The sequence below is a fragment of the Equus caballus genome, chromosome 23 (assembly GCF_041296265.1).
Source record: "Equus caballus isolate H_3958 breed thoroughbred chromosome 23, TB-T2T, whole genome shotgun sequence".
In the NCBI taxonomy this organism is placed as follows: domain Eukaryota; kingdom Metazoa; phylum Chordata; class Mammalia; order Perissodactyla; family Equidae; genus Equus; species Equus caballus.
This window is the reverse complement of record NC_091706.1, coordinates 47,708,059-47,733,133: the sequence shown is the minus strand read 5'-3', so window position 1 is coordinate 47,733,133 and position 25,075 is coordinate 47,708,059. Positions and strand designations below refer to the sequence as shown.

At 40.4% G+C, this 25,075-nt stretch overlaps 2 protein-coding genes across 10 annotated transcripts in view; one reads left to right on the top strand and one right to left on the bottom strand.

The window, feature by feature from the left end:
• The window catches only part of NFIB (nuclear factor I B), a 417,384-nt gene that overhangs the window by 47,742 nt on the left and 344,567 nt on the right, over nt 1-25,075 (top strand). The window lies entirely within an intron of this gene.
• Nucleotides 1-25,075, bottom strand: part of LOC111770177 (uncharacterized) — a 166,435-nt gene that overhangs the window by 14,825 nt on the left and 126,535 nt on the right. The window lies entirely within an intron of this gene.

The window sequence follows — 25,075 nt, the reverse complement described above, 5'->3', positions numbered from 1 at the left end:
AACACGTGTGTGTGTATGAAGGTATGTGTGTGAGGGGATGTGGCGGTGTGGGTGTAAATCCAAGAAGCGATCAAGTTGTCCATCTGAGTCAAAGATGCAGAACAGAAACAGCAGGTATTGAAACAGAAGCCCTATTGGCTTTGGTAACATACTAGCCACCCCGTGTTGTGAAAATACACAGAAATCTTGGGGAGGGCATTAGACTTTCTCACAGCATGAAATCAGGGGTTTCGAGTCCTTGACCTAGATCTTGTGGGCCTGGAAGATTTCAGCCAACACCAGGATTACAAATACAGTAGACTTATTTTTTGCCAATATGTCTGCAATATGACCAGATTAACTAATCTAGGTCTACTAATCTAAGTACAAAGAACCCAATGCATCCCCTTGGTTTTACTTTCTATTATGTGGGTTATGGATTAAGAATGGGATATGGAGGGGCCAGCTGGGGGCATAGCAGTTAAGTTGGCACTCTCCTATTTGGCAGCACGGGTTCACCAGATCCTGGGCGTGGACCTACGCACTGCTTATGAAGCCATGCTGTGGCAGGCACCCCACATATGAAATAGAGGAAGATGGGCACACGTGTTAGCTCATGGCTAATCTTCCTTAAAAAAAAAAAAGAATGGGATATGGAATATATTTGCACCATTCCAATTCAGTGCCTTAAGTGTTATTATTGCTGCAACAGATAAATAACCTCCAAACAGCCTAACTCATGAATCACCATATGACCCCAACCTCACTTCACCACATCTGACCCAATGAATCTCTATGGCAACCAACCAGTGTATTCCCACTATATGCCACACACCACGAAAAATTACTCTCTGATTATTACTTGGCATGACAGTTTAAATGATAATCATCTCAAAAAATTCTTTTAGAGCAATTCCATTGTGTGGATGGTGCTGATGTTTAGAAGTCTGAATAGGTAGCATTCTGTTTTTTAGATATACGTTCACATATCTATATGCCTAGAAAAAGATCTGGAATAATGCTACCCCTTCTTCAGAGGAGGATTTTTCATTTTCACCTTATATGCTACTGTATAAGCACATATTATTTTATAATTAAATTAATTAAAGAAAGAAAATGTACTTTTTGCTCTCCAGCACAGCTAACATATCCCATACTCGGGAGGCAGTCACTCCTCTTGGTGTCACATCCACAAGGAATCCTGTCCCATCCACACTACCTCAGGAAGAATAGAATGTCACATGGGGATGCTACTTGCTTTAAGAAATTTTAAACATCTTCTGCCTTTTCATTCGATTGTTAGGCAATAATAACAATGGCAATATCCCTAGCAGCAAAGAAAGAGAAATGTATGGATTCTTGTATTTATTTAAAGCACTGAGAAAGTCCAATTCCTTATGGAATAAGAAGTGGTTTTAATCTTATTAGCTTTAACATTATGAGCCAGAATCTACAAAACGCGTCACTTTTATCATGTTAATGCTTCCTATCATTTTGCCGGTGGAACATGTTCATTTCTTCCCAGAGTTTTAATCTGAGAAATGGCCTTGGTCTTTAAGATTGAAGAGATCACGAGGAGCTATGTCACCCTCAGGTTTTTCCTTCTCAGAGATTGTTGGATTTTCTTGCTGTCTTTTGGTTGGTTGGTGGGTTTTTATTCAAAAGCTCAAGTTCCCAATGTCTGTATAGATACCTAAATCCATTTGTAATGTTAATATTAAGAAAACAATCAAGAGTTTTACACCATGGACTTACAAGGAGAAAGGATCCTAAAGCACTGAAAAGCCTCCGGAAATTAGCCAGAGGACTGTACATAACAGTAGATGGGGATTTTGAATCCTGTCACATAGCCTATTAATTCAGCTCATTCATGGGAGTCATAGAGGCTGACAAGCTGATGTCTGAGCGTGGAAACTGGTCAGGCTTTCACCTCTGTGCATGTTTGAGGAGGCGAGTCAAGGCACTTCAGGTTGGTGCCATCCATATTCCCTGTTATTGAAAGGACACAAATAAAATACTGAACTGTTTTTTTACTTTTCTCCTTTTTTTCTAGCTTTATTGAGATATGATTTACACATAATCTTGTGTAAGTTTAATGCATAGAATATGATGATTTTATATATGTATATGTTGTGAAATAATTACCACAAGATTAACACACTCATCACCTCACGTAATTACCACTTTTGTGTGAGCACTTTTAAGATCTACTCTTAGCAACTTTCAAGTATACAATGCAGCATTGTTAACTATAGTCACTATGCTGTCATTACCTCCCCAGAACTTATTCATCTTATAACTAGAAGTTTGTACTCTTTGAACACCCTCATCCATTTCTCCCACTCTATTATTTTTTTCTTTTTTCTACAATTTATTTAAACTAAAAAAAACAAACAGTTCACCCATTTCTCCCACCACACCCCCACCCCCAAACACTGGCAACCACCAATCTGTTCTCTTTATCTATGAGCTTTTTTTTTTCTTTCAGATTTCACATATAAAAGAGATCATATGGTATGGGGTATGGTATTTGTCTTTCTCTGTCTGTCTTATTTCTCTTAGCGTAATTCCCTCAAGTTCCCACCATGTTGTCACAAATGGCAAGATTTCATTCTTTTTTATGGCTGAATAATGCTCCATTGTGTGCATACACCACATCGTCTTTATCCATTCATCTGTCAGTGGACACTTAGGTTGTTTCATTTGCTGGTTATTGTAAATAATGCTGCAGTGAATATAGGGGTGCATGTATCTTTTTGAGTTTTCGTTTTCTTTGGATAAATACCCAGATGTGGAATTGCTGGATCCTATGGTAGTTCTATTTTTAATTTTGGGGGGAACTTCCGTACTGCTTCCCATAGTGGCTGCACCAATTTACTTCCCAACAATGGTGCACCAAGTTTCCGTTTTTTCCACATTCTCACCAACGCTTGTTATTTTTTGTCTTTTTGATAATAGCCATTCTAACAGGTATGAGGTGATGTCTCATTGTGGTTTTGATTAGCATTTCCCTGATGATTATTGATGTTGAGCATCTTTTCATGTACCTGTTGGCCATCTGTATATCTTCTTTGGAAAAATGTCTATTCAGATCTTCTGCCCATTTTTTAATTGGACTGTTTTTTATTTTTTGCTAGTAAGTTGTATGAGTTCTTTATATATTTTGGATGTTAGCCCTTTATCAGATATATGATTTGCAAATATTTTCTCTCATTCTGTAGGTTGTCTTTTCATTTTGTTGATGGTTTCCTTTGCTGTGCAGAAGCTTTTTATTTTGATGTAGTCCCACTTGTTTATTTTTGCTTTTGTGCTTTTGTTGACTTTGCTTTTGGTATCAGATTTAAAAAATCATCACCAAGACCTATATCAAGGAGTTTATGACATATGGTTTCTTTTAGGAGTTTTGTGGTTCAGGGTCTTACATTTAAGTCTTTAATCCATTTTGAGTTGATTTTTGTGTATGGTGTAAGGTAGTGGTCCAATTCCATTCTTTTGCATGTGGCTGTCCAATTTTCTCCAACACCATTTATTGAAGAGACTACCTTTTCCTAATTGTATATTTTTGGCTCCTTTATCATTAATTAATTGACCATTTATGTGTAAGTTTATTTCTGAGCTGCCTATTCTGTTCCATTGATCTATGTATCTGTTTTTATGCCAAACCATACTGTTTTAATAACTATAGCTTTGTAATATAGTTTGAAATCAAGAAACATGGTACCTCCAGCTTTGTTCTTCTGTGTCAAGATTGCTTTGGCTATTTGAGGTCTTTTGTGGTTCCATACAAATTTTAGGGTTATTTGTTCTATTTCTGTGAAAAATACCGTTGGAATTTTGATGGGGATTGCATTGAATATGTATACTGCTTTAGGTAGTGTGGACATTTTGACAATATTCTTCCAATGTATGAGCATGGAATAGCTTTTCATTTATTTGTGTCTTCTTCAATTTTTTTCATTAATGTCTTGTAGTTTTGGAATATAGGTGTTTCACCTCCTTGGTTAAATTTATTTTTTTTCTTTACCACCAAAAATTGAGGGTTTTTCCCAATTGATCTTCCTGGGTGAAAAAGGAAAAACACTGACAGAAACTCCAGGACCTTATGCGTGTCATTTGTATATCAGAAAAACGTACTATCTTTTTCCTTTTGAACTGTTTATATTTGGTTTAGTGGGTAGGGTCAAAAGTCTCATATTAGGTATAGAATTGATTTCATTTTGTTTCAAATTTGCCTCCTATTGACATGTGGCTCTGACCCCTAATTATACTGAGAAGTCAAGAAATGTGTTTTCTGAGTTTGGATTTACTGAGTCATTTTTCATTGTCAATAGTCCTGTTATCATTGCTGACTGATGGCCCAGATCCTTTGGAACTTAGGGAGTTAGTTTGAGCAATATGGGGCAGATCTACTAATTCAAATTTCTTTCTCAGTGGTATTCTAGTTGAAGAAAACGGACATGCTAATTATATGAAGATGGTGGAGCTGAGAGTGGGGTAAAAAAATCACAAAGTTTTCTGAGAAATTTGACTCTTTTGGCAAAGCAGAATGAAGAGGTCTTTGGAGGTCTCAGATTCACACTCCTTTGTGGCAATTTGATAGGTGGGTTGGCAGACACTGACACATATGTCTTTGGGAGGGCTTGGGGGGGTCAGGGAGGTGGGACGTGTCATTGAGTGGAAGGGTAGGGAGAAGTGGAAGCTTGTGTGTGATGGGGAATTAGGGCTTCCAGGAGGCAGCATCAGAGCTCTGAGGTAGAAAGGACGAGGTAGGCAGTCAAGGCTCGTTGACTATTGTCTCATGCTGCCTTTGGCACTGGACTACTACAAGTTTTCAGTTCTTGGACTGAACCATTCAACATGGAAGGCTTTCTCCTCACTTACTGAGGCTAAGAATACAGGCTCCACAGCCTCTTTGTTTTGTCACCTTAATGGTCAAACAGCTGTTATCTCTGTTTTGAATTTGTGTCTTCTGGGGAACCTGAGAGGCAAGGATTTGGAGCCACACTGCCTGGGTTCAAGTCCTAGCTCAACTGCTTCCTGCTGAGTGACCCTGGGCAAGTCACTTAACTACTCTATGCTTTGTTTTCTCACTCATAAAATTAGGATGATAATGATAGTACCTCCTTCATGAGCTTTTATGAAGATTAAATTAATTATTGAGCATAGATTAAGTGCTCAGTAAATGTTAGGGGAAAAAATCCTCCTTGAAAGCTGAACGCATGTACTTAGTGTACATCTTATACTCCTGTAGTGTGAAGTTGATATCAGGATTGTGTAACCTCATTCCCTCCTCACATCATGTCCAGGACCCTCCTGAAGACTCTGCTCAGGGACCCCTATGCAGAGCAGAGCCAGCACCAGGGCCAGCACTTATGAGGTGACAGTGAAAAGAAAACACAGTAACTGAAATAAAGCTATGTATTGCTATGTTGGGAATCTTTCCTTTTCATAACCAGAAAACAGATCTATGAATTTTTCAGTAAAAGTGGTGACATAAAATCCTTATGGGCCTAGATAAAATGAAAAAGGAATGAAAACATGTGGATTTGTTTCTGTGAAATACTATTTGAGATCAGGTGTGGCAAATGCCATGAGGTACAGACATGAAACTCGATGACTGATGCAGGATTGGAGGCGGGCAGAATGGCCTGGGTAAAATGGGAGCCAGACGTAGGACCAGTGTTGCAGGACTGTGATGCTAGGAGACAAAGCTACAAAAACCCATTACAGTAATGAGTGCTGAAAAGTCCTTTAGTGAAAAACTCTCCCATTTTGGCCTGATAAGTTTGCTGTACCAAGTACAGTACCAAGACCTGCAAACAGCTCGTTTTTAATAAGCTTGGATTGACTTCTCTACTGAACTTTGAACCTCTTCAAGATCTTCTCTGAAAATTATTAAATAACAGAATCCAAATGAATACCTTTAATTCTAGTCTTAGAATCTTGGCCATCTGTCAGATAACCATCAACTTTCTGCTACCACTAAGTGAAAAATTATATCCCTTGGTGACATGATATGTATAATGTTTATTGTACAACTAGATCCCCATTGAGACACAACTTGTCCTGCAATGTTTCCCCAGCAGTATTGAGGAGATTCTGCAACAACCCAGGACTCTGAGAGCTAAGAAATGTTTATTCTATCACCTCCAGAACTATGAAAATTCCCTCTTCTTGGGTGGCATGTAGGGTATGGGGAAAATCTACACCATGAGGTGCTGAACATTGGGTTCTCTTTTTAAAGCCTAAATGTTAAGCTACTTTACTTAATATGGTTCATGAAAGCTAGAAAGAAAAGCTGAAATAATTCTAGAGCAGTGCTTCTCAAACTATCTGTGGGGAAGAACCAGGTTTAGTTTGGTTTGTTTTTTTCAATCTCTTGCAGACCAATACTTCTATAAATTGTCATAAAAATGAACTATTAGACAAACGAAATTTAAAATAATCCAACTATAAGCCTCAAATTTCAATTACTGGGTTCAGCTGACATAAAAGTCATCTGTAAAATTGCCATAACATTTCTATATCCTTGCTCTCAGCTTCTGCACCTATCCCACTGTGGACTTGGAATAGGAGGTTTCGCAGATGGGCGTTAGTCCATGGATCACCTCTTTGAGTAGCATCAGGCTAGAGAGTATTGAGAAGACTAGATTTTTGTCCGTGACTTGGACCTAGCCTGCTACCATTTCAGAACATAAAGCAACATTGCAATGTTAGCGCTCACTTAAATGAGTACATCATCAGAAAGGTACTGTGTTGGAAAGTATTCTAACGCGAGGGTCACAAAATCCATGTCAAAATTTCAGTCAACCCAATGAACCATAAGTAATTCATTGATCAAGGCAAATTATTCTTCATGATCCTCCATCATTATTATTTTTCTGTGTGAAAATGCCTATTACAGGAGCTGAGAGGACAGTCTAAAGAGCAGGAGCACTCAGTGAAGGCAAAACTGTAACCTACAGGTCTGGGATGAAGGCAGAGAATGAGGTTCGCCAAGTGGCTATGGGAAGTAAGACCCTCAGCCCTATGTCTCACTGACGTGAGTGGACCGATCAGTTCAGGAGCCTCGGGCAATTAAGCTTATTTTCCCAGCTGGGAGGCAGCTCAGACTGGAAACAACCACCATGTCTGTTGGGCCACTCTGAGACTGGACATCACTAATTGGTTTGCTAAAATGACAGACTAAACTTCCTGGATGGGTTCCAAGGCCCTTTGACAGGCAAAATGGGAAAGAGAGGAGGTATTGGCTACCTTTTAAGCAGCAAAAAGTGAAACCAGAAAAACCTTAAATTCTATTCCTAACTGGTAAAAAGAACTATATGGATAAATGTGACCAAGTCATCTGATGTCCAAAGATGAGCAAATTTAGTATTTTTCCTAAATAATGGCTATAATTTTAGTAGCCTTGCAGTCTTCTACTAACTTAGTTATTCAAGAAAAAAATAGTCTTCATTTTGACCATGTCACTTACTGCACATTTCTCTTCCTATAAAATCAAGATTTGGCCCAAGCCTTGGCAACACTTCTGGGGTGCATTCCACATGTGGTTTACGTTTTATTATCCGACTTGTTTATAAATAAGCCCAGGCACAGGACAACAGTGATTAAAGACCAGCTGACACCTGACCTCAGAGAAGAGGCAAATCTACTTAGAAGTAGTTCAACTTTCATCCCAACTTCTCATCCTAAATGTGCCTTGTCAGTGCTGTGAGGAAGGAAGTCGGAGCATTAGTCATTGAACCCGTTTCAGTGAAGACTGGATCAGTCATTCTGAGTTTCTTGCTTCCTATGATTATAGAAGTTTATATTTCATTTCCACGGTATTTTTTAATAGCAACCTTATGCTAATTCGACATATGCTTACTGTATAGATAATTGTCTCCAAGAATATCAATACGTACATATGGAATTTTTCAGATAATTAATGCTTTAAACTGTGCATCAAGCTCAATTATCTAACCAGTTCTGGTCCAAGGTCAGATTTTAGATACTTTGCCTTTCCATTTCCATTCCTTATTCATCTTGGAGGTGGAAAAAACTTAAGAGAGCATCCACTCCATTCCATTCTCTTCACAGGTGAGGAAACTGAGGCCCACGGCCGGATGAAATGAGCTACCGAAGGTCTTACAGCAAACTATGAGTAGAGACTAGATTCCATTCCCCTGGCTCCTTGTCCAGTGTTCTTTTCGGCATTACCTCCTGGTTTTCACAGAAGTCAGAGTTCATAAAAGAAACTCTGAATATAATTGCTGTGGACATATGGTCTTGAATTTATACTACAAGATGCTAATCATTGCCTGCCTGCCTGCTCATACCCTCTCTAAAGGAAATCGCCCTACCCCAAACCCCTGCTGCCTAAGCAGCCAGATTTTATACCAAGTAACTCCTCTAATCCTGCTATTGTTAATTAGTCTGAGATAAGCATCCAGCCCTATGGAGCTCATGCGCTAAAGGGGTAAAAAGGCAATTTAGGACAATCAGATTCTCTCTTTCAGGAGGGTGAACGAAGGAAGAGAGAAAGATTACCTTTTGGAAGTGGGATCATGAAGTCAAATAGGAATAAGTGAAATATCAAAATTCTGGCTAACAAGACAGAGAAAGACAATCTCTGTATGACTCCACTCATATGTAGAAATTAAACACGTAGACAAAGAGAACAGATTAGTGGTTACCAGGGGAGAGGGAGGGTGGGGCGTGGGCACAAAGGGTGAAGTGGTGTACCTACAACACAACTGAGAAACAATAATGTACAACTGAAATTTCACAAGGTTGTAAACTATCATAAACTCAATAAAAAGTTAAAAAAAAAAAAAACTCTGGCAAACAAAAACCATGTGCAGTTCAGAGTATGAGAGAGCAGGAACCAAGAGCAAGCAGGAGGGCCAGTGGGTAAAGAGAGAAGAAAATGGAGCAGACGTAGACAGTTGTATACAGACCCTGCTGTGGTGACAGTGACAGCCGCTACTAACTCTGTGCCAGGCCCTGTTCTTCACATCTTACCTACACAAATTCGTTCCAGCCCTCAAAAAAACTCGTGAGGTGGATGCTAATATTTCCTTTATTTTCAGATAAACAGACTGAGGCACAGACAGATTAAGGAACTTGCCGCTGGTCACACAGCTCATTTCACTGCTGTAGCGCCTGCGGGGCTGTTTGCATCCCATGTGGTAATCCCTGATATGGTTTTTTTTTTTTTTTTTTTTTTTTAACAATTGAACATATATTTACTTAACTTCAACAAAAATAGAATGTTTGGGAAAAATCTGACTTGAATGTTCAAGCATATGATTAAAAACTCACCTAGGAAAAGCATAATCATTTATATATTTCAGTCCTAATAATCTTTCTCTCTCAATTCTTTCCTTGAGTTAGAGTTGGAAACCTCCCCAGGCAGGACCAAGATGGGCAGCCAGTCACAAAGCTTTGGGGGAGGCCTTCCTGTGGAGTGTAGGCTGAAAATCAGGTTCTTGCCATCTAATGTCTAGAAGGGAATATAAGACAAGAGTAGGCAGAGGAAGGTAAGTGAAAACGTAGCTGGTTAAACACAGAAGAGCCCACATGCCCAGCTTCTAGCCAGTTAGTCTCAGGCACCTAGTGAATGATGAAGGAGCGTGCATGTTAAGGGAAGAAACCAGTGAAATGCACAAGAATACGTCACATCCAGACACGGAAGTGAGGCATTGGTTCAGAACATGGCTGTGGGCAAAGGAAGATTCATGACTCAGCGCCTAAATCATAGCAGTAAGAGGAATATGGGAATCATGGGGGGGCCAGAACCAGAGCTGTGACCCTGAGGAAGCAGCCCTTGCAAAGGTTTTGAAACATAGTACCTGAGAGGGCTACAGAATTTCAGATACCTGGGACATGGGCAATTGGTCAAAAGGTCAGGAGGAGAGAGAATAATAATATCAATAAACTAATATTTATCAGTCACTAAGAACAATGTTTCCCAAACCTTCTTTATGCAAAGCATTAGAATACAAGGTGGGGCTTATTATAAATCAATCAATCTATCCATCTATGGATAAATCAATAAATAAAACCAAACCACAGGCCCCAACCTAATCCCGCCAAATCCAGGGTTACAAGGAAGAGCCCTGGCCATCTGTACATCAACAAGCATCTGGGTGATTCTCATCAGCAGGGAAGTTTGTGAAACACCACACTGGTGATCATTGTCCCATGTCACCCTCACACCAACTCTTTCGGGTTGGTACTATGTTATATCCCTTGGCCAGATGATGAAACTGAGTCCTAGAAATTCGCCTCAGGCTACACAATTGGGAAGTGATAGAGTCCAGATGACTCCACAGGCCCTGGTGTTAACTGAGCCCTATACTCTGTGGCTGAGAGAGTGTTTTGCCAAATCTGTGTGTTCCCCACTGAGTAGGAAGGCTTAAGGTGGAGCCATCTGATAGGAGGGCTCTGAATCAACCCATTGCTAAAGGAATTCAAGGCTCTGCCAGGGTCAGTTTGCCCCATCCCAATGTTTGCATACCTGCAGCTTTGAAAAAAATAGACATCAAAAAACAATCTTGAAAGGGAAAGAGGCAGCCCAAGGAAAGTAGACACAGGCCAACAGCAGTTCAATGTGGAGTGTGCAGGACATGAGAAGTGGGCACTGTTGTATCTGTTTGCCTGTCCCACTTATGTTAGCTGGATGGGTGAGGGTGGAACATATAGGAATGGGGTGTGTCAGGGTTATGGTGAGGGAGGGAGGAGGGCATGGGGGGCAGAGAATGGAGGCTGAGCAGCTACCGGTGTCTCTGGATTTATTTTCATTCCAAATGGCAGCTCCTCCTTCACCTCTGGTTTCAGAGAGAGATTTTATATGAGGCCTCACACTCATCATAGGGGTCACTCCCTGCCTATTTCGACATGGTGATTAGCCATAAAATCCTTAAAATGACAAGGACCCGTGATTTCTTTAGGAAAACAATAAAGAAAGAGCATTTGGTTCTGTATCTTTCCATCTGTGAGATCTAGGGCACTTTGCTTGTTAGAGTCTTAATTCCCTTATCTATAAATGAGTGTGATCGAACTATCTCTTGACCTTATCTTGAAATGCAGTGAACTATATATGTAAAATACCTAGCATGCAGCAATCCCTCACAAGTGTTAGCTCCTTCTTCATAGATACCCTGTCTGTCTCTGCCCCGTCTTCCATCCAGACCCTGTCAGCCTCTTACTAAAGTGGATTATGTCTCATGTTCCAAACCCCGCCTGAGAGAACCACAAAGAAAGGGAAGAAAGGGAGAGGCACTATGGGCAATGATTTCCACACACTCAGAAATGGTGCAACAATCTAAAGCTCCCCAAGCTGGTAGGAATGCCCACTCCCACCCCTCTACTCCACCTGGGTGCCAGTTAACAAGGCATCTCTGCTCATAGATAAGTATGTATTTCTCGTGTCTATCTCATGCCTGATGTTGAGAACAGCCAACTTCACTGCCCCCAAATGCCTTGGACCATATCTTCTCATCTTACCTTACTGGCAAAGAGGGTTCTGTTAATTAGTTTTTTTCTCCTTCCCACAAGGAAATACAAGTACAAGCATTTTATCAGCATGGGTTACCTTTATTGTAAATTTGACAAGGCCTTCTTGAAAGCTCCTTATTCAGTCACTCATCTTAAAGTCTTGCTAAATACTATGTTAAGCAACTAAGATCTGATACCATCATGCTTCGGGGTGGACATATGCCCTTGGACACTCAGATTGAGTGGGTTGGCTGAATTGGTTGGTTTTCTGCATTTGGCACTTTGTGTGTAAGCTGGCTTGTCCCCCTCTGAGGATAATTTCCATACATATATTCTGGGGAAACTATTTAAATCCTATTACAAAGCTAAGTACTCTTCCTCGGGTAAAGTGACATCTCCAAAGCATGACTGTCATGTTGAAAAGAACACAGACTTGGAGTCACACAGACCTGGGCTTGATTATCATTTCTACCGTTTAACATCTACATGGTTATTTGATTTCACTAAGCCTCAGTTTCTTCATCTGTAAAATGGGGACAAGAACGCCTCTCGTATATGTTTATTGTGAGGACTGAATCAAGTGTAAGGTGCCTGGTACCCTGCAACGGCTCCACAGACACAGATCTTTGTTTTCTTCACTGATGTGTCCCCAAAGCTGAAAACAGTGCCTGGCCCATAGTGGGTGCTCAATACATATTTAGTGAATGAATAAATATTTATTGAGTGAATAAATAAATATTGAGTTGATAAATATATATTAAATGAATTAATGACTATTGAATGAATAAATTTAAAATATTGAATGAATAAACAGTTTATATAACTTGACAACACCCGAACAGAGACAAGCACCCCCAGACACTCAGTAAGTGTGGTTAATGGGAACCAGTAGCCGCAGGCTCCTTTGGCAGCCTTGAGGCTGTTTCTATCCTCTCTCTGGCTTCTCTACGCAGTGTTTCTCCCACTCATGCATCCCTGAATTTTACAGGTTTCTTAATACCTTGGTGATGTGCTTGGATCCCTCTGTGGACTGGTCAGTTACCGTGTGCTTGCTGTGTCAGGAACGAGGACAGCTTCCCAGGGCCCCAGGTGGGATACAGGTCACAGAGAAAAGTGGGGCTGGCTCCCTTTGGTCCTGCAATCAGGACAGCCTGTGGTTCCTTGCTGACCCCGGGCTGGGGTGAACTTGCCAAGTGACGAATTCTATTTAGATTCTAAGTGACACTTGTGAAGAAAACAGCCACTACTTCTTCCTCCAGCTCCTTGGGGGAAGCCCTAAAGAACTCTGTCGTTAGCATGAGGACAGGCTTTTGCTGCCCCCTTGGCCTGACATGCTGGGATCCCACAGCCGCTTCCTACATATCGGAGCATCAAGGCCTCAGTTCTCAGTTCCTGGGATGGGGAATCTTTGTGACTCTGCAACGGAACTTTCTAACTTCCCTGAAACTCACTGAACTTCAGAGCCTTGGCTCGTGGTCAGGCAAGGTGGAGCTCGGCCTAGCTGGCTTTCTTTCAGCGGGGCTGAACGCAAGGCCATCCTCCCTCGCGCGGTTTCAAGATCTGGGGCAAATTACACTGGGTCTCCTGTCACCTCAGCCCCAGCTCCCTGCCATAACCCACATATTTTTATCTGGTTAAAATGAACATCAAAGGCAGCCAGAAAGGAGAATAAAGAGGGAGGAGACATCACAAAAGGGGCCTTGCGGGGCAGAGGAGGGAGAGAGGAGAAGAGAAAGGAAAGAGGGGGCCCCTCGCTGGTAGGACTGTGTTCACCCCTGCGGGGAGGAGGAGGGAAGGCTCTGAAGGGGGAGGGTCTCAGGGCCAACTGTGCCTGGGATTTTGTTTTCATGATGGAAGCCCCCACCTCCGTCGCTTTTTCCTCTGGCCTTGTGATCTCCACAGCAAATGGAGCAGGGAGTCTGAAGGGAGAATGTGACACACAGGGCCCCAGAGGATGATGCCACTGAGAAGGCTGTGTTCCTAGACCCTCCGTCTGCATACTCCAGGGCAGCCGCCCAGAGGCCTGAGTGTGTTTTCAAAGCAGCCCACTCCCTCCAGGTCTGACATTCATTGGAAAATAAGAAAAGGCACGTCCCCTGCTTTAATATGGCCTGCGTGCTACCACTTGGCAGCCCTTCAGGATTTTATGAAAAATAGTAATGAATAATTAACAAATTATTTGAGCTGCTACCAAAAGCCTGAAGAGAACAGCAGTGCCTCATCTCTCACCACCCCACACAGGCCTTGACAGTGCTTCCTCTCTTAACAAAGGCTGGCCAAGATGCCTGGTCTCTGAAAACACCCTTGAGGCCTGCGGGGACCAGATCACTCCTTCCTGAGCTCTGTTTCTTACTGGGCTGCTCGCAGGAGAGTGAGACAAATATAGCTGGTGTCTCGACTTTCTCCCAGTTCTGTCACATTTTTCTGTCAGAGAACAAAGTTTGGGGGAACCTACGAGCTCCGTGAGCTCCATTAGAGCACTGGTTCAATGAGGGGTGGAGGGGAGGCGATGGGACATGACAGGACGTGACATAACTTCGTCCCCTCCCCCCAGGGACATTTGGTGCTGTCTGGAGACATTTTGCTTGTCATAATTGGGAGTGGGTTGTTGTTGATACTGGCATCTAGCGCATAGAGGCCAGGGATGCTACAAAACATCCTACAGAGTATAGGGCAGCCCCCACAACAAAGCATTATCTCACCCCAAATGTCCACACTACAGTACAGTAACAATGATGCTCCCCGCGTCGCTTGTCAAGTGTCAATACATCCCGGTGCCTGTAGTGAGTCCAGGACCAAAGAAACTTGGGCTCCCTCGAGTGGTGACTCACACTATGACAGCCAGGAAGAAAGGCCCAAAGCTGCAGGAGGTTTGGATTGCAGGAGTGTATGTGTGTGCCTGTGTGTGTGTGTAAGTCATTTTATCCATCACAAAATGCTTCGGTTGATGGTGACAGCAATTTTCACAAATCCTTAATGAACCATTTTCTTCTCTCCGTGTTGTTAATATCTATGCAGAGGCCTCTGAGTTGAGAGCAGACTTCCTTCTGATTAGTCAGACAGAGTGTTTATTTTTTGAAATATGTTCTTCTCATTTAGGGTAGCACTTGAGTGTGAATTCGTATGCTTTCTTTTTGTTTGTTTTCTTCCTAAACGGAATCTCCAAGAGCTTCCATCATGTTTCCTAGTCTCCCTTTTGGAAAGAGAACGTTGGAAGCAGCCAGAATGGACAGCTCGTAGGTAACGCTTCCACTGACATTTTTGAAAGGGTGAGGATAGAGGGTGGAAGGTAATTTCAAGATTCCAGTTCTGACCATATGAACCTTAAATAGCACAAATCTTGTACTTGGGTCCACTCAAATGTATCTACAGTGAAGAATTTGCAAAACAGGTCTTGTCTGTGACAGATTATTTGGTTTCCTAATCAAGCAGTAGTTTTTAATGGATTATTTAAAGTCTAACTGACCTTTTGCACTTGTCTCGTAGCCTGTCATGTCACTGCCATGTTCATAATAATAATAACAATATTGAGTAAATTCCATATGACAAGTACTGTGTCATATTCATTGACCCATCCAATCCTCATAACCATCATATGAGGTAATATTACTGCATTTTACAGATGAGGAACTGGAGACATAAGAAGATAAGTAACTTCACAAGATCACTGAGCCAGCAAGTAAGCTGTCGGGACAAGAATCAAGGTCTGTCAGAATCTAAAGCATGCTAACTATCCCGCTGAAATTTTCAGGCTTTAGTCAATCAGAACAGCTCTTCAAGCTGGCACTCCAGGTCTCGGCCAAGAATTCTACCTCATCTATCCAGCCTTCCTTCTTGTGGTCCTTTCTTCACAAGCCCTCCACTTCTGGATCATTTCCTAGCTCGGCCCACATCAGCTCTGCTCTTTCTCAACTCCGGGTCTGTATGCTCCTTTTCCTCGTCAGAAACACCCTTCCTGCTCCTCTCAACACTTCAAATTCTGTTTGTGCTTCAAAGCATGGCTCCTACCACCACCACAAAGCCTTCCCTCATCTTTTCCATTTTGAGAACGCACCCTATCTAGGTTTGGATGCAAGCCTGCCTGAATCTGAAGTTCTGGCTCTTTCCACAGACTGCCTTGCCTAAGAGAGAAAAAGCCTCTCTCTGCTTTTCACTGGTTTTATCATACGAGGTTTCCATCCTCCTTCCTTATCTCGCAATAAACCGAACAGACCGAGTTAAAATACCCAACCTACTTCACAAGATTCTTGAAATAAATAAATGAGATCATGAAAATGAAAACTCCTCGTAAATGTAAGCCATTGGTAGATTGTTATCTGGTCTTTCTTTTTCAATTTTTATTACTTTCATTGTTCTCTTTTCTCCTCCACCTACTCCCACCAATTTTGTTCAATCATACGTGAAGTAGGTCAGCAGTGATGGGTTGGAGAGAAAGTGGGCTTTTTTTCCTGTTTTCCAGGACTTTCAGCTGTAGAAATGCCACATGTAACCAAGAGCCTCAGACTCCACCACAGGTTGTACTTTTGGAAAAGAAGGGAGAAAGCCCAATGCCTTCAGTCGTGTAAACTATCCGAATGTCCTCTTACAGCCCAGAAAATACAGATTTTAATAAAATGTGTAGAAAATCCACTTAATTATGCTACTCTGCCATGTGGAGTGGGATTACAGATTTTCTTTGTCGTTAACAGCATCACCATCCTGAAGAAAGTGATCGCCTTTTCTAGGGTATTGATTTAACAATTAGGGAAAAATTCCTGTTGGGATTTTCATTGGAATTGCATTGATTAATCAGAGAATTGACGTCTTTACATATTGAGTCTCTCCATGCAAGTACATGGTGTAGCGCTCTATGTATTCAAGTCTTCTTTGATATCCTTTGGTGCTTATGCCCTTAAAGACTTTTACATATTTTGTTAGATTTATTCCTAGGTAGTTACAGGTTTTCATGCTATGGCCATAGGCTGTATTTATTTAAGTTATTATCATAGGTTTCATGTCCTTTGTTTTGTAAAAACTGTACCGTTGTACGAATATTAACATTCTAACATTTGTTGACCACATACATATACACTGCACAGGAACAACTGTGTTCAGCCTTGGCACCAAATGAGTGCAACATGCTCTCTGCCTTTGGGAAGCACTGCATGACTCCTAATGATTATAGCTAAATGAAAAATTAATACAGTAAACTGATGGGCTATGACTCTGGGCCGGAACCCCCAGAACTTTTTACTATCTGGGGACCTTGTCCTATTCTATGAGCCTCATGACCCTGCAGTCCCAGTGGTCAGGAAAGTCTCACTTTTAGGGAAAGAAAATTATTCCAATAGAGAGTCACTTTAAGAAATCTAAAAGTCAAGCAAGCATAAGAATCCAGTAGCCTTGTGCTTTTCTTACTGGTTACTCACACTCTGGAAGAATTCAGTGATGTGCTGCACAGTATACTGGGCTGGTGAGCAGAAACTAGAGAGTATGTTTTGTGCATCAATGTCAAGCACTGATTGCACATAAAGATTTTTGAGTACTTTAACTTGCAAATAATGTCAAACCTATTTATATTAAGAAAATGAGAGAGAAATTATGAGCTAGAATGCCAAATTTGCAGGTATATGGATGTTTTTTAGAGATTGGCACCGGAGCTAACATCTGTTGCTAATCTTTTCTTCTTCTCCTTCTCCCCAAAGCCCCCCAGTACGTAGTTGTATATTCTAGTTCTAGGTCCTTCTGGTCGTGCTATGTAGGATGCCACCTCAGCATGGCCTGATTAGTGGTGCTAGGTCCACAACCAGGATCCAAACTGGTGAAACCCTGGGCCACCAAAGCAGAGAACACGAGCTTAACCGCTCGGCCACAGGGCCAGCCTCTGCAGGTATATATTTTTTTCAAGTACCAGGGTACACTGCCCAGGTTTCTCAGAGGTTCCCAGTCAGTCACGTTTGCCTTTGGCCTTCTTTGGGGGTAATGCCCTGGGAGTAAGTATCAGCAAGTATGCACACGTGTGACATTCGAACCCAGTTTTCTCCTTAGTTTTGATATCTCCTGGTTGCTCACTGGACTCTTCCAGAAGATTCCTTGATGCTCTTAGTACACCTTTGTACCATTTGGGTCCAATGAGCCTACAGCACCCACGTAAGACCTGAAAGAGTAACTGTCACAGCCATAGTTTCCAAGACTTATGGAGAATGAAGTGCAGAAACTGCATCTCAGAGCATGGCATTTGGCTTCTGTGTGCTGTTAGTATCATTTACAGACCAGGGTGACCTGACTAATGAAATGTGGAAGGGAAGAAACACATATTTGCAAGAACTTTTATGGTGGAGGAAAGATTGTTGAGCCAGAAGGACTCCTGCATCCTGCTGATCTGTAAGATTAGGCCTGGCAGAGCATATCAACTATGGCTGAATTTTAGAAAGTCTATTGGTTGGCTATGGCATATCTGTCGCCAAGTGCTGTTGTCTTTTCTTTCGGATTATTTCTCCCTATCACCTGTGTTACTCCATTCCCATTGCCACCTTATAGTTGGATTTCTTCAGCAGATTGGTTCATTCGTATTCTCATTCAATAAACATTTACTGTGAGTCAACTCTGTGCCAGTTGTTGGGCCAAGCATGGGGCCCCTTCAGGGAACTCACAATCTACTGAAGGAGACGAATGTATTAATTATCAAATAGTGGGGTAAGGACAACCATAGAGAAAGGTGCACGATATTATGGGACAGTGGAGAAGACTGGGCTTATCCAGTTTTGGGGGTCAGAGAGACTTGATATCCAATTATTGAAGGACAAGGGGAGGAGGAGAAAAGGGGGGCGGGAATCTTCTAAGGCACAAAAAAAGGGGGAGGGAGTGACAGATGAGCAGATGTATGTAAAGATCTAGTGTGGTACTTAGCTCCTAAACACAATAGCAAATTCTGGATAAATGGAACAAAGCAGGGAAAGGAGTGAGAAATGAAGCTGGAATAATGAAGTAGGGGCCAGATCAATAGAAGGCCTGTATGTTACACTAGGGAATTGGGATTTTATTATCCTTAGGTCAGTGGGGAGCCATGGAAGGATTTTAAGCAAGGGAGTGTGACATTATCAAACTTATGTTTTGGAAATTTCACTCTAACTGCAATGTGAGAAATGGATTATCTACATGCTCAGTTATTTAAAATTTAATTATTATAATTACATATAGGCCCACACATAGAATATTATGATCATTTATTATATTGGGTTTGGGTGTTGTTTTTTACGTTGTTTGCTTTTTGCAGGTCAGATATAACTTGTTCTGCAGCAGAGACAGCTCTCTTTCAAAGGATGTTGATGTCAATTAGTTTTAATAATTTAAACATTTTTTATTTAATTTTTGAATAGGTAATATATGAAAATGGTTCAAAATTCAAAAAGTGCAAAGGATATACATGAAAATTATAACTTCATCCTATTGCCTGGCTATCGAGTTCCCCTTCCCACAACAACCAATGTTACTAGTTTCTCGTATGTTCTTTCATAGAAATTTGATACCTATAAAAACTAACATGTTCATTTATTTTTTATAAGATCTATTTGTTCATATATTCTTTATTAGCCTTTTTAAGATCAATAGTAGCATAAAATACACATTATCCTTTGCCTTCCTTTCTCATCTAACAATTTGATTTGGACGACTTCTTGCATCACTATTTAGAGTTTTCTGATTTGTTGTTATGGCTGCCTAGTGTTTGGTTATGGATCTATACTATAGTTTATTTAGCCATCTTCTAGTAATGGGCATTCAAGTTGTTTCCAATCTTTTGATTTTGCAAACAATGCTGCAGTTCATAATGTTCCCATTGTCGTTTCACACACGTGCTGTTGCATCTGTAGTCTAAATTTCCAAAAGTGGGATGGCTGGGTCAGAGCAGGTACTGCAGTAATTTTGACTCTTAAGGCCAAATTTCTCTCCGTAGAACTTGTACCAATTTAGACTCCCACCAGAAATGCTTCTGTTTGCCAATACAGTGTGTTATTAAACTCCTAGATCTCTGGAATCTGGTAGGTGAAAAAAAATGCTATCTTTCTCTAATCTTAATTTAAGTGAGACTGAGCTTCCTTTCGTGTGAATAAGAGCCAGTTGATTTCTTGTCCTTTGAGCTATCTGTTCATATCCTATTCTCGTTTTCCTCATGGGTTATTGGTCTCTTGCACATTAATTTATAGAATTTATTAATCCAAAGATAGAGATAAATTAATCCTATATCTGTGATATGAGTTGAAAATGGTTTTCCAAGTTGGTCATTTGTCTTTTGACTTTGTTTATGGTGATTTTTTGCCATGCAGAAAAAGTTTATCATTAAGTAATTGAATTTAGCCATCTAATATTTTATAGACCTTTGAATTCTATGCAACAGTTTACAAAGTCTTTCCCATCTCACTATTACAAAAACAATTGTGGTTTCTTCAAGTACTTCCATGGCTTCAGTTTTTATTAAGTGAACGATATGAAGTCACCAATATTTGACAGTTTTGACCTACAGAAATGGTCATAACGTTCAATCTCATCCATTCAATTCTTTGATCTACCTGGAATTTATTCGGTGAAAGATATGAGGTGAAGACCAACTTAATGTTTTTGCAATGCCAAGTCAACTAAGTAAGCCATCTTCCCCCCCCATTTTTTTTTTTTGGTGGGGAAGACCGGGCCTGAGGTGACATCTGTTGTCAATCTTCCCCTTTTTGCTTGAGGAAGATCGTCACTGAGCTAACATCTGTGCCCATCCCACGAACCCTGGGCCACCAAAGCAGAGTGCACAAACTTTTATCCACTATGCCACCAGGCCGGTCCCTCCCCCCTGATTTTTAATGCTATCTCTTATATATCGATTTTGCAAATGAAGCTGTATGTTTCTGATTTTCAAAACTCTTTCATTGATCTGCCTGCCCATTCAAATTGCTGTTTTAATTTAGATTTTATATGTTTTAATATCTCCTTATATTCTTTTTCAGAATTTTCCACTCATTTTTTATGTATTTCTCTGTGTAAATTTAGAATTTTCCAGTCTAGTTCCTAAAAGAGCCTAGTAATAATCTTGTTTGTATCCTTATTAAGATCACTTTTAATGTATAGCTTGAGAGTGAATTGCCATTTTTCTGTTACATTTTCTGAACTAGCTTCTTAACTGTTTCCAGTCTCTCTGCTCTCTAATCCTCTCCTTCTGTACTCTGCCACCCCACTAATCTGCCTCAAGCATCATCTTCATTAAATCACATCCCTGAGTTTCCCTAATCCACATCTTTTCTTGTTTTCATGCATTTTCCCTTCAGAAATCTGCCATGTCCTCCTCTCACCCCTCTACTATCTAAAAGCCTTGATAAATCCACTTGTCCATCCAGTTCACATCTTCAAGTGAAATCTTGCTTGGCTAGTGTGACAATCCACTCTTCCCTCCCTTCTATGAAATCACGGCTGTGTCTCACCAGTTGGTGCTAAATTATGCAGGACTTTTTTTACACACGTATATTTAACCTGAGTGACTTAGGTTTCAAAAGCAGGTAATTAAACATTTAATTACATTTACATTAAACCCAAATCTCTGCGGTTGAAATAATGACTCATACTCAGATACTTGTTACTTTGGACCTGCATGTTCATTCTTGTGTGTCTAGATCATGTATCTCTATCCATTCATTCAATCTGTCAATAAATATGTATTGCACACCTACCATGTGCCAGGCACTCTGATCCTCACTGGACAATTGCATCAATCAGATTAAGCTAAGTTAAGCAGTGGTAACAAATAACCCCTATGGTGGTTTACAACCACGAAGGTTCATTTTTTGGTCATGTTACATGTTCATCCCCACTCAGCTTTGACTCCACTCGAAGTCTTCATTGCAGAACTCAGGTTAAAGGACCTGCCCTGTCTGGGATGTGCTGATCTCATGGGAAAGGGAAACAGCAATGGTGACAACATCGAAAACTCTTAAAGCTTCAGCTGAGAAGTGGCCCATATTAATTCCACTCATATTTTATTGCCCAAAGCAAGACACGTGACTAAGCTTGAGATGCACTGGAAATATAATGGGACTGGAAATATAATGTTCTGGTAGTGAGGGGCCCTTTAGTGAAAGGCACTGGATATTTTTAACAAATAGTACAACCTACCACAGCAATAAAGTGGTGAAAATGACAGATAGAGACCTGACCTCATAGTTTACAAACTAGCAATAATATGGACATTACCCAAATAATAACACAATTGTGACAAATGCTCCAAAAGAGGAGAGGATATTAAGAAAACATAAAATGGGAAGCCAACATAGTCTGGGTGGTTTAAAAGACCCCCTGCCTACCACCACCAAGAGGTATTTCAGAGCTAATAGAAGTTACCTAGGCAGGAGAGAGGGTTGCCTCCCGTTCAAATGCTTCGAATAACTTGAAGTCATTCAAAACTGTTGAACATAGTAATTTGACCAAGATGGGTCAAATTACCATACTTCTATTTTGCAGATTTTCTGCATCTAAATTCAACAAAATAATCTTCTCAAAGTCTCAATATTCCATATTTGTTATTCATATATGTTTTTCCCATATGACAAGTCAAAGATAACTTATAATTTCATTGTTGTGTTGACCTTTTCATTGGTTTTTGAGCGACCCTAAATGACAACTCATAATTAGACTGAGAGGTACCTTTCTATGAATGGCAACGTATGAGTCTTGATATTTACACTACCTATATATTTGCACAATATTTGTAAGATATGTTGTATTTTCTTTGGCCTAAAAATGTAATGCCATTCACAGAAGTTGGTCGTAATTATAGAGCAGTGGAATGGTTTAGTTATTTCAAATGGGAAAGTACCCTATCCCTAACATGTAATCATTACACCATTTCCACTTTCATGAGATGGTATGGCTCTCAATTATTTACTGATAAATAAGTAAACTAACAGTGATGCTGGGGTCTTAGTCTTGCTCTCCTAATGGATGCCTCAGAAGAGAGCCTTTGTAATTCCGTCTCCATACCATATGTCTCTGTTGACATTAAAGTGCTTAGTTCCAAATGAGTTGGCTTCATTCAAGCATCTTAATTCAAGAGTGGATGATTAGATCTTAAGCTAAAAACCTATTAGGATGTAAGCACTTGTGTTTTTGAAAGGTATTAAGGGAACATCATAGTGTGGTTGTAGATAAATCCTCCTTATCTAGTAGTGGGTTGGCAAAAATCTCATTTGATCTTCAGATATTACTGACTAGCTTTATGTCAAAGTTAAGCACGGAATGAGAAATCTGCCAAGTGTTGGTTATAGAATACACAGACCGGATGGTGTCTGTTTTTATCCTTGGCTAGTAGTAGTTTCAGAGCTCTTGTCTCTGAGCAGGAATAGTCAGAGAGGACCAAGCATCCTTTTCATGCAAAAAACACCCTGAACAAGCTTTTGAGCTCAGAGCAGAAACCCACCTTACAAGGACTTCTACAGTGAACGCACACTGTGGTGAGATTATGCACCCACGAGGCTTCCTAACAGGCACCATGCTACAGAGCAATCAGTGTGAGTAGAAAAGCACAGATACTTTCAGTCCCTCTGAGGAAGCACATACTGATCTAAACCCAGTGCTGTGATTGTTCCCGCTTTTATTTAACCACATGTGTGGTCCAAACTAATAGGATTCTCCCCCTCTTCCTGTTAATTTGCTTTCGTCCCTATGTAATTCTAACGCCGACAGGGCATAGTGATCTTCATATAGGGAATGGAAAAATCATTTGATAACCATCTGCCTCATGTCTGGGCAGAAATTTGTTTAGCTTACAGAACTACTACCAAGTTGGGACTCCTAATCAGGCATGGATGTTTCTACCAGGGAATGGGGCAGAATATGAAGGCCCAGGATTGAGATTTCCTAATTATAGTCTGACAGGTCACCTGGAGGCTCCTGACTATACCACTCCTGGAGAAAGACAGACGAGATTAATTTATCATTAACTTTGAAGGCCTAGGCTTTTGAATTTTCTCCCTCTTTTGCTGTCTCCTTCTGTCTCTCCCTATATACCTCCTTCCTTCCCTCCTTCTCTCTCTCTTTCTTCTTTTACTTTTTTATGTAAAAAATACCGTGGATACCATGAACCGGTAAAGGTGGGCTTTGATTGGGGAATTTCAGTGGGTCATACCTCTAACTATATAAACCCTCAGGGTTTTCCTTCTTGGTTCACATCAACTGTTGACAGCACCCTTATTGCTCATTAGAAACACAGATAACCATGAAGGAATAAGAAAGAAATTCTTTATAAGAAATGCTGTGTAAGAACAGGAATGTAAATTGCTGCAAGCAAAAAAGTCAGATTTATATGTCATGTTTATTGACTTAAACATGAGAAATAAGAGCAGACCTCCCAGATTAACCCGTATTGATAATGCCTCTTAACTGCATCCTCTCCCACCCCCAAGGAGCTTTGAGTACCGTAAAGATATAATCTGGTCCAGACATGCAAACTAAAACAGGACCATGGGTCCAGAACTTGAAACAAATAAGGCCATGCTTGAAGAAATCAGGCTTCATGAAAATAAAAATTTTATGACATTTCAAATTAAAACATTGAGAACTGAGACCATGGCGGGAGTTGAGGTGGGTAATATAAACTGCCTTACAAGAGGAATGTCCCCTGTAGGATGAGTTTCCATACTGTAACTTTAATGGAAGATTAAATAAATCTTGAGCCACTGGAAGGTAATCAAATTGAACAAACAAACCCTAAAATAGTATGATGCTTATGTGGCAATTGGCTGTTTGGACACTGGCTCTAGAGTTGATGATATTAGCAAACTATGGTCAATTTATTTTAGGCCTGAAATGGTATTGTGGTTTTGTTTTTTTTCAGCCCTTATGTTTTAGAGATACAGACTGAAGAAATCCTAATATTTTAGAGATAAATACTAAAATATTTATGAAAAAATAATATTTCATCTTTGATTTGCTTCATAATAATATTGGGATGAGGAGTGCAATGGGTATATAGATAAAACAAGGTTGGCCAAGAGCTGATCAATGTTGAAGCTGGGTGATGGGCACGTTAAAGGTTCAGTATACTACTCTGACCATTTTGTATATGTTAAAAATGTTTCATAATAAAATTTTGAAAGGAAGAAAAAAGTTATTATAAGATAGATAGGATATCCCAAGATGTAATAAAGAATAATCTGGTGAACACTTACCTACCCACTCTTCAGCTGAAGAATTAAAATAGAAATGTAGTTGAAATATTATAAAGCAACTCTATGACTTCAATTATCTGGCTACATTTGTGGGGTCCCATTGGGAGGATATTGGCTGATGTTGACTCATCAAAATCAGTAACACCTCAAATGTTTACTCCAGCTAGCTAGAGCAGATCTGCATTCAGACTTCAATGAGGCAATATGGTGCCTGCCATGGAGCTAACGCAGGTTCTAGAATCAAAAACACCTGGATCAAAATCCCTGCTCTGACTACAGTTGTGTGACCTCCGATAAAGTTCCAAACTTCTCTGAGTCCCATTACCTCCTATGTAAAAAGTATGTTTAGTAATACCAAGCTTGAAGGATTACAGACAATGTCTGTAAATCTCATAGTTGGCACTGGGCAAATAGTAGGTATTTTATTTGATGTTTTA